Source organism: Meleagris gallopavo, chromosome 3 (genome assembly GCF_000146605.3).
Source record: "Meleagris gallopavo isolate NT-WF06-2002-E0010 breed Aviagen turkey brand Nicholas breeding stock chromosome 3, Turkey_5.1, whole genome shotgun sequence".
Lineage (NCBI taxonomy): Eukaryota > Metazoa > Chordata > Aves > Galliformes > Phasianidae > Meleagris > Meleagris gallopavo.
In genome coordinates, this window is record NC_015013.2 from 60,761,167 (window position 1) to 60,770,312 (window position 9,146).

The 9,146-nt window shown below is 39.9% G+C and overlaps 1 long non-coding RNA gene across 1 annotated transcript; it reads left to right on the plus strand.

Moving 5' to 3' along the window:
- The first annotated feature begins 303 nt into the window (after positions 1-303).
- Positions 304-3,766, plus strand: LOC109367017. Its single transcript, XR_004159390.1, has 3 exons — positions 304-417; positions 1,470-1,575; positions 3,573-3,766. It is a non-coding gene; the product is annotated as an uncharacterized LOC109367017 (long non-coding RNA).
- Positions 3,767-9,146: the final 5,380 nt, after the last annotated feature.

Consider the following 9,146-nt stretch of genomic DNA (forward strand, 5'->3'; position numbering starts at 1 on the left):
TTTGTTTTGTGACAGATAGATACCACAGTAATCAGATCTTGACTGAGCAATCGAGTAATCAAAAATTATTACTATATGTGTACTGATCACCTACCTGCCACAAAGAAAAAGAAAAAAAAAAGAATAAGAAAGAATAATTCATTTACCTTTTTTTTAGCAATTTTTCTAGTTCTGATTTCTGAGTGCTTATGAGAAAGCAATAGTTCTCTGCAGTTCCTGGGAATTATATAGGTGTTGAAAAACTGTTTTCAGCAGTGTAACTCAGATCGTTTAAATGGAATAACTGCAACAACGATTTTTCCTCTTTGTTTTTAAAAGGGGAATTCTTCGGGGATTTGCTTTTTCTCTCTTCTGCCTTTGATTAGTAAATCAGCAAAAGGCTATGCTTCAAATGGAGATGCAGTAGGTACTTGCTCTGTAAGTACTACTTTATATTTCATTTTCCTGAGGGCAAAATTTGCTGAAACACATAGGAAACCGTATTGCGTAAGCAAGGTGGGCTGCCTCTCCCACAGATATAAAGCCCTGTGTAAACAGGAACACAGACAACACAGAAAAGATACATACCATTTTCATAAGTTCTAACTGAACTTGTATAAACATAGGTATCATCATATTTTCCATTCTCCTTGGGATCACTTTGTGTTGGTTTTTTTTCCTGATGTACCCTACATTTTTGCTTCTCTTCTGCTGAAAAGGTGAATTGCCAGTAGTTTCCTTAGTTGTGGTTGAGCTCTTGAGAAATATGGGAAAATCCCTTATTGCATAGAAGGCCATTACGTAATAGATGATAATGTGGAGGAGCTGGGGGAGGGGGTGATCTACATCAACTGGTGGTATAATCCCTAAGGGAAAACAGACTTTAGTTGAACAATCAGAAAACTGGCTTGCTTTATGGTGTTTACACTGCTGCTTGCTAATGGATCACCATAAAGGAAGCAAAAGGACTCTTACACTATTGAGTATGCTATCATGGGAGTCTTCTGAGTGTGCCTTTTTTATTTGCTGCAGTCAGGTTAATGAGCTCACCAGCCCACTTGATGTCGAGGACTTTGTAACAAAGCAATCTCTCATTAAATGCTGCCTGGCACCGCTCTCTTGAAGCAAAGGGACATTCAGATTATTGAATGCCTTTGTATTCCTCATTCCTACCAGGCTATGGCGTCCAGCAGTGGCATCAGTCCCACACACTTCCTGGCAGGCATCCAGTCATGTGCCTGCCCTCTTCAAACTGCATGGGCATTTGCCAATCTAAGCAGCACTAGTAGGCAAACAAGCATGGCACACGACTGCCTTGGCTGGCAGCCAGATGTGCAGCTGAACCATCTCCCTTCATGCTACTGTACAGGAGCAGCACATTCCTTTCCCATTCTCTCCCATTCAGTTGATTTACATGTGGAAGTTTTGTTGCAATACAAAGGAATGTGCATTTATCTGCATTCTCTTTCTGCTTTAACACCTTTTTTTAGTCTCAGCAGTGCAGGTCATGAATTCATCTGTGGCTTTATTTAAATACCTCCTGGCTGACAGTTTCTTCAATGAAATGACCCCAGAGTGTTATCAGCTCACTAGCAGGTGTGTGTCTTTATTCAGAATCTTGCAGGCAACAGTGCATCCTGGGTAAAGAGCAATCTAGGCATGATCCAGCTCTTCCCTACATTACTCATGAGATTTAATGATTCACTGTCATGTAAGAGCTTACAAAGTTGTATTTTTGTTGGTGGTGGTGGTGGGGTTTTTGTTTTGTTTTGTTTGTTTGTTTGTTTTTGTTTGTTTTTTGGTTTGGTTTGGTTCGGTTGGCTTTCCACTGGACTTTGTGCCCTGAGATATTTTGACACAAACAGACAAAATGATAAAAAAGAATTTTTTATGAAAGGCTTCATCTCATTCAAAAAATACATATATTCAGCCTAAGACAGGCAATGGCTTTTATTTTTAAGATACTAAAGAAATATTCAATATCGATGTGACTTCCCAGTTTCACTAGCAAACAGCCCTGTAAAACATCACATTTGCTGATATCCCTGCATGTGTCTGAGCACAGACATGCACTTTCTGTTCCTATCCAGTAGGTCTCTAACACTGAAAAAATTCTGAAAGTCTGGTTACTAGAGTGGTAAGGGAAAACCACACTGACTAGAGATAAATATCTGAAATAATTAAGTCAAGGAGAAGGTTAGTAGCAACATAAGGAACGTCCTTGTCCTTTCAAATGCTGTCATTTAATGTTTTAGAACATGCTCTGCCTTACAGGGCTATTGCTTCTTGTCTTGTCCTGGTGGTGCCCAGAATTGTTTTCAGATTTCTTACACCCTTCAGGGTTCAGAGTAGTCAGGGGACAGTTCTCTAGGGCACTCCTCTCTCCCACAATCAAATACCAGGTTTGATCACACCAGTGCACACTCAGCCAAGATTTACCCCTAGTAAAAGTAATTTTTAACTCCTTCCAGCAGTGGACTGAGAAGACATGATGTTTGTGAGCTCAGAAAAAAATGATAAGACTCCTCTTCCATTTCTTGGGAAAGGATTCAGAAAAAGTAAAGTTTCTCATTTGTCCATTGACAAAGAGAAATAAAAAGACAATAAAAATGACAGGAAAAGATTTCACTCTGAGCTGAAGTTAAACAGAGCTTTGCTGGGACAGAATCCATTTTGTTCATGTTTCCATTAAAATTAGCAAGCAAGCACCTGTTAATTTAGTGAACAGGCCTGTAATTCACAAATTTGGCTAATCCACTCATATTTTCAATACGAGATTTTGAAAAGGCCACAGAAAGCAAAGTCAAGACCGTTGTCCCCAGAAGGGGTTCAGCATGAGATCAGGCAAAGATAATAAAAGCAGTTGTGTAGCTTTTCAGTACTCCGTGCATGCCGGTTTTGTTGACTAATAAGGCAAGATGATGCTGAACTTAGGAATATGGGAAGGTCTTATTTATTTTCAACCCTCTTTATTCTGCCTTTACAAAACTGGTGATTTTTAATAGGAAGAGCACTGGCTTGACTAGTACCAAAAATCCCAATTATGTGTGCTTTATTTTACCATGGAAGGTACGTGCTTAAAAACTTGTGTTCTGCAGAGAGCAAACATAGTTTCAAATCCCATACACCAATAATTTTACACACATTTTGCAATTCCTTCCCACTTTACAGGCTAAGGGAAGGATGCATTTTTGAGGCCAGCTTGAGCTGTCATCATTCCCTGTACTAGTCCCTTGTATGGCACAGGCTGTGGTGTCTCTCCTTGCAATACCCCCTGCACTACAACCAGTATTGCATCAGGCATAGAAAACCTGATGGTCTCTTCTCCCCTGCCTTCAAGGAACAGCATGGTTTCTATTCCTAGCTCCATTAACTTCTCAAAAAAGCAAGTACTTTCATCTTTCCTGTTGCCAGGCAGTTTCAACTTCCTATTGAAATCAATGAGGATGGGGACAGGACTGTTTCAGCTTGACTTCTCATGATGCTGAGCCCAGGATTTTGCCTAGAAGGGGAGTGTTCGGGGGTTCTCAGGTGCTACTCAAAACTGTTCCCTTCTCTGACACCCACTTTTTTGCTCTGTGAATGCAACTCAGGGACATCAAGGCCTTTGACAGCAAAGGAGCAGTAAGCAACACGAGTTCACTACAGTGGCCAGCTATGGATGGTGTCAGCAGAGCACACAGTTTTTACCACCTGGACCTGATGGTATTTTTTGTGTTTACAAGTTTGGCTTTTTTTCCCATTTACTTTTCAAAAATAATTGCCCTGGTTTCCAAAATACAATAAAACTTGCAGATGCATATTTTATCCTCATGGTTCCAAGACTTTGTTCTGTTATTTGCAGATTTGTAATGCTTCTATTTCCACAAAGAAATACTATCAAGCAAGAGGTTATTTACAGAGCAGGCAGATTATGTTTTTATTTCATCAGCTATCTTGGAGGATTAATTAAGAAATAGAGTGGGGAAATTGGAATCAAGGAAAAATAGGAAGCACGCTTATTAGCAGACCTTTTGTTTGCTTTTCTAATTGCTCCCTTCAAACACTTTGTCTCCACTATTGCAGCCAACAAGAGCGTTCATGAAGCTGTGACTGAGGTGAATGGCGTTTAATACGGTGAGCACCAGTGGGCACGTGGGGATTCCTGCAGCTCAAGGTGATGCTGAGCTCAGCAAACATCCCATAGCTGCACAATGCCAGGAAGTATACTGTGCCCGGTGGTTCCGACCCGTTCTCTTCCCTTCATCCATTAGGATAGAGTTAGAGAAGCAATGGGTGACGAATTGAACACCCATCCCAGAACAATCCCAAATGCAGCCATGTATGACATTCACAGCTCTTGGTTATATAGGGTCAAGCTCTGAATACTAGGAGGAAAAATTTGCAGCGCAGTATTAGTAGAGTGAAAGAAAAAAAAATAGCAGCCTGTCTCGTCTGCTGACGAACAGAAGATTGGCTGGTTAAATTCTCCAAAAGCAGCCTTCAATTTTTTATCTCGCTATTTATAGAAAACTGCAGAAACAGCTGAGCCGCGCACTGTGATGTCACGCTGCGGGTAGGACGGCTCGCTCCGTGGCACAGCCCGCTGCAGGCTGCCGGGGCGGCACACGTCGGCATTTCTCAGCTCCGCTGATCGATCCAGCATTGATGGCACTCGCTGACCTTCAGCCCCCCTGGAATGGCAATGGGCCGCCGCCGCGTGTTGGCTACCAATTTTACAATCAATCAAAAGTCATCTTTGTCAATAAAGCTCCGGGTTGCAAGCGACGGCAAGCAATTTCTGAAAGGTCAGGGCTGGGCTTTTATTTGCACCTGTGCTTTCAGGCGGCAGCGCAGTCCCTTCCAACCACTAAAAGTAGTAAGAAAATTTAAGATTTTTTTCCCCCCTTCCATGTATTTTTAGTAAGCCTTTGGGCATTTTCACTGTCCCTAAAAGAATACGGTTGCATGGCAACGTCCCCAGTTGCCATGGAGACTCCATGTGTAAGCAGCTGCTGCAATCAGCATTAACTCCGGGCTCGCAGGTTTGTCATTCCAATGCATGGGGAGGGGAGACAAATAGGACAGCGCATTGCCGTAAAAGGGAAGTCACCTAGATAATGTCACTCACAAACATATGTTCCACAATTATTCTTTCCACTGTTTTATTGCCGCAATTATAGCTAAACTAAGATTACAAAATTATATGGTTTTAATTTGCCTCCATCGACTATGTTTCACTTCCATTAAAATGAAGCCTAAACACATTTAAGGAGCAAACTGTTGGCTTTGAAGGGGATGGGGGACTGTGTTTTACCACTGGGTATTTCGAGAAGTAGGTAGAAAGAATACCTCCAGGAATCTCAACACCTAACCAACATTCAGCTCTGCGCCTGGAATTTCATCCGCCTTTCTTTTCTGTCCGGCCTTGAGCACAGCCAGGACCATCATCTTCCTCTTCCTCCCTGTCCTCAAACCCAAGAAATTTGGGAATTTTTCATTCTGCCACCCGAAGGCTTGGCTCAGCCCACTGTTCTGTGGCTTCCTCTCGTGCATCTGTGTTCTGGCTGTTGGAGGACCCCTGCAATAAACAGGCGCAATGGGGTTGACTTCCAAATGAAGTAACGCAGCATTAACCCTGAATTTCCTTGCATCTGCAGTCTTCAGACAATCTTTTAGTGCCACTCTTATGTATTTTATTATCTTTGTCTTAGAAGAAGTTTCATTTCACTCTGTTGCTGCCTGGCTGCTCCTGATCATATTAAAAACAAAAAGTAAGACATGTCAGGAAGTAGATAGCAGGTGATGAAATGCTTCTCGACAGCTATTTTGCAAAAACCTACATTTACTGGTGGTAAGGGGCTTCCGTTTGCATTTCGTAATGTATAGGTGGAAGCATTTAATCAATGTTAAATGCATACATTTGCACAGCTGTGCTGATTCAGTTGCGTAAGTGAAAATCTATTTGCAATTTAAAATATTAGGCCAGAGATTCATGCTGACTCCCTCAGAAACAATTCCACATTATGTGAAAAAGCAATGTAAACAGGTACATAAACATAAACTTGTCGTTCAGATCCATCTGATTTATTTACAAACCCTTTCAAAGAAACAGTTTTTGACTCTGTTAAATCCTTCCATGATATAAGGGCATTTATTACTGTGGATTTGCATAATTAAAATATACATGCCCAGTCACCAACATTTATATCCCACAGTTACTCAAACACAGCTCTCTTAGATATCATTTTAATTAAAAGATAAACATAGTGTGGTGGCTGTTTCCGAAGGAATGTATTATCGATACCAAACCACCTCTGAAAAGCTGTATGCATTTTTCACTCCTGCAGAAATGGCTGAACACGTATCTGGGATGATTTGCAGTGTGAAAAACGCTCCTAAGAAGAGATCTGGTGTGCCGCCATTTAGATAGATGCTTCTTTCTATGATCAAGTTACAGTTTATAAACCCCTGAAAATAATGGTTTTTAATGAAAATACTGTTAGACCCTTACTACAGAAATGCTAGCAGGTGCTGTTATAATATACAAATCCGGATAGTATACAGTGACCTATTTTCAAAACCAGGCCAGGCAAAATGACATCGAGAAATTGAATTCCTTGCCCTTCCTTTAACAGTGTCTTGTCATGCAATCTTCAAATCAGGACGGGTGATCATCGCAAAACAATCCCTAACCTGAGGGACAACAGGAATGCTCTCAGTGCTGATACCTCGGGCCCATCACATTGCTTACAGTAATTGGCTGATTGCAGAGTGCAGGCTGAAAACATTCAAATAAAAAATATACTTGGACAAGGAGGGCTTTTTATTATTATTATTATTTTCTCCTTTTTACAGCTAATGGACAAAATAACCATTAAAACTATATTCTGCCCTATTTTGTTGTGTCATCAGAAAGAACTGGCAATTGGAACAACAAACTGCTCTTCTAAAAATATACCAGTAGTTATGCAGGGATATTTAAAATAGATTAGCATATGGATTAACTCTGATTCCAAAGTGATTTAACTCTTTGAGGGCAAGAGTCCTGTCTTCAAATAGTGCAGCAATGCAGCAGTAAAAGCAAACTTAATGTGCCTGAGTGTCCAAAAGCTTCTCTGGCAGAGCAAGCCTGGCCACGGCTGTTTCCATATCTGATGTGGACTTGATGGTGTCTGAGCAAACACAGGTAGCTCGAGTAATATATGTATTCTCCTACCGTAATTGTAGGGTACTTTTTAACAAGGCACATTTCAGAAGGCCTTACTCAGGTGAGACATTTAATTTACTTCTGAAAGGATATTCAGAAGCTATACAAGAAAGCCCTGGAAATGACAGCAGGGGAACTATATGACAGCAGCTACGAATAGCTGTACAGAGCCTAGCAGTTAGAAACAAGCAAAATATATGCAAGGGGATGTAAGAATACTCATAACCAAAGGAGCTACGTGATGTAACAGAAAACAAGTTCTGCTAAACTAATCACATTTTTCAAGTAGCAAACAACAACTATTAACCTACTGAAGGAGGCTGATTTTTATCAGAATAATCAGATTCTCTAAATTAAATTACTTTTACAGTAGGCATTTGAGATTTGCACTTTACTGCATGTCATTTTCAAAATCTTGATACTTTGTTGAATTTGCTGAGAATTCAGTATTTAAGTAAGGTGAGAAATCGTGTGAAATGAATGGCATATCTCCCAAGACTTTCCAAGCTTAATGTATCTGCTTTGAAATATTTTTCTCCCAACCTCACTTTTTGCCAATTAGAAGATGGTTATTTTTAATTTAAATAATAATAATAAAGCATTTTTCAAAGTTTTCTTTTTAATGCACACAGTCATTTCCGCTGCATTGATCAACACATTTGGCTGTACTTTTAATCACCAGTAACTGAAACCAAGCTTTTGGTATTTGCTTTTCTTTGTTGGTTTGTAAATATAGTTTTCCCTAATTTATCAACTTTATTTTTTGAAAGCGTAGGGCTCTTATATCTCATTTTATGGGTTACCTCTGTAATTTACTGGATCTAGTACGGTGCTTCGGTGCTTTGATCGAAATACTCATGTTAAAACTTCTGCGTGGTAATTAAGGTTTGGGGCTTTTAATCAAAATACCCTTTCATATATAGAACTCAATTATTTATTCACCTATTTTCAAACTAAGTCTTTGAAATAAAAATTTAATACATAGCTATATGGAAAATACACAGAAAAAAAAATAAAAATCGCAGTGACAAACAGCTGAGACTGGAGTGGCGTGAGGAAAGCCTTTCTGAATTCCTCCTCAGCTCCAGTAGGAGAAGGCCCTGGGAAGATCCTGACTGGGAAGAGTGTTCCGTCCTGGGAGGCGTGAAGGAATGTGTGTCAAAGCAAAGGGAAGAAAAGCTGGGGTCATTCCCCATGTGCACCTTTTTTCTGCCTAAAAAATACAAGAGTCCAGTTGTAGGCAAAATGCCCCTACAAGAAGCAAAGAGTATGCAAGCAAAGGACTGTATGAAACTATTCGCCCCATCTCCTACTGATGTGTAGTCCTCCAAGGAGAATGTGACAAGGCTGAGCTACTGGGCAGTTGCCTGCCTTTGCAAACATGGGGATAAAATTGGAATTAAAACATGTCAAGCATGTTTTCAAGCAAGTGTGTGCTTGAAATGAGAAGGACATAAAAATCACCAGGAAGAGTAGTGTTTCTAAAGCCTGACAAAGCAGTATTTGGGTACTGCTGACCTGTACAGAGGCATGAGAAGAAAAGGTATCTTACCAGTAGGGCACCCAGCAGCACTGAGCCTGGCTCTGAGGGTACTCTGTGAACTGAGGTTACCTCTCAAGCTTCTTAAAACAGGGGAGTGAATTGCCTGAAGTGTAAACAGGTAGATACTGTATCAAGACGCTAACATGGAAATATAAATAAATAAATAAATAAATAAATAAATAAATAAATAAATAAATAAATAGGAAAAGAAAATTAAAGAAGGTATTTCTAGAAAGAAATTTAATAGTTATCATTTGCTCCCTAGGCTTCAATTTAAATGTATTTTATACTCTAGCATGTATACTTTAAAAAAGGTTTCTGTTCTCTAATGAAGCTTTTGGTCCATTTGGAAGGGAGAAAGCTCATAGATGTTATAGATTTCATTCTAAGTGAGTTAATAAAATCTCCTTTCTCCAATATCATTTTGGCATAATC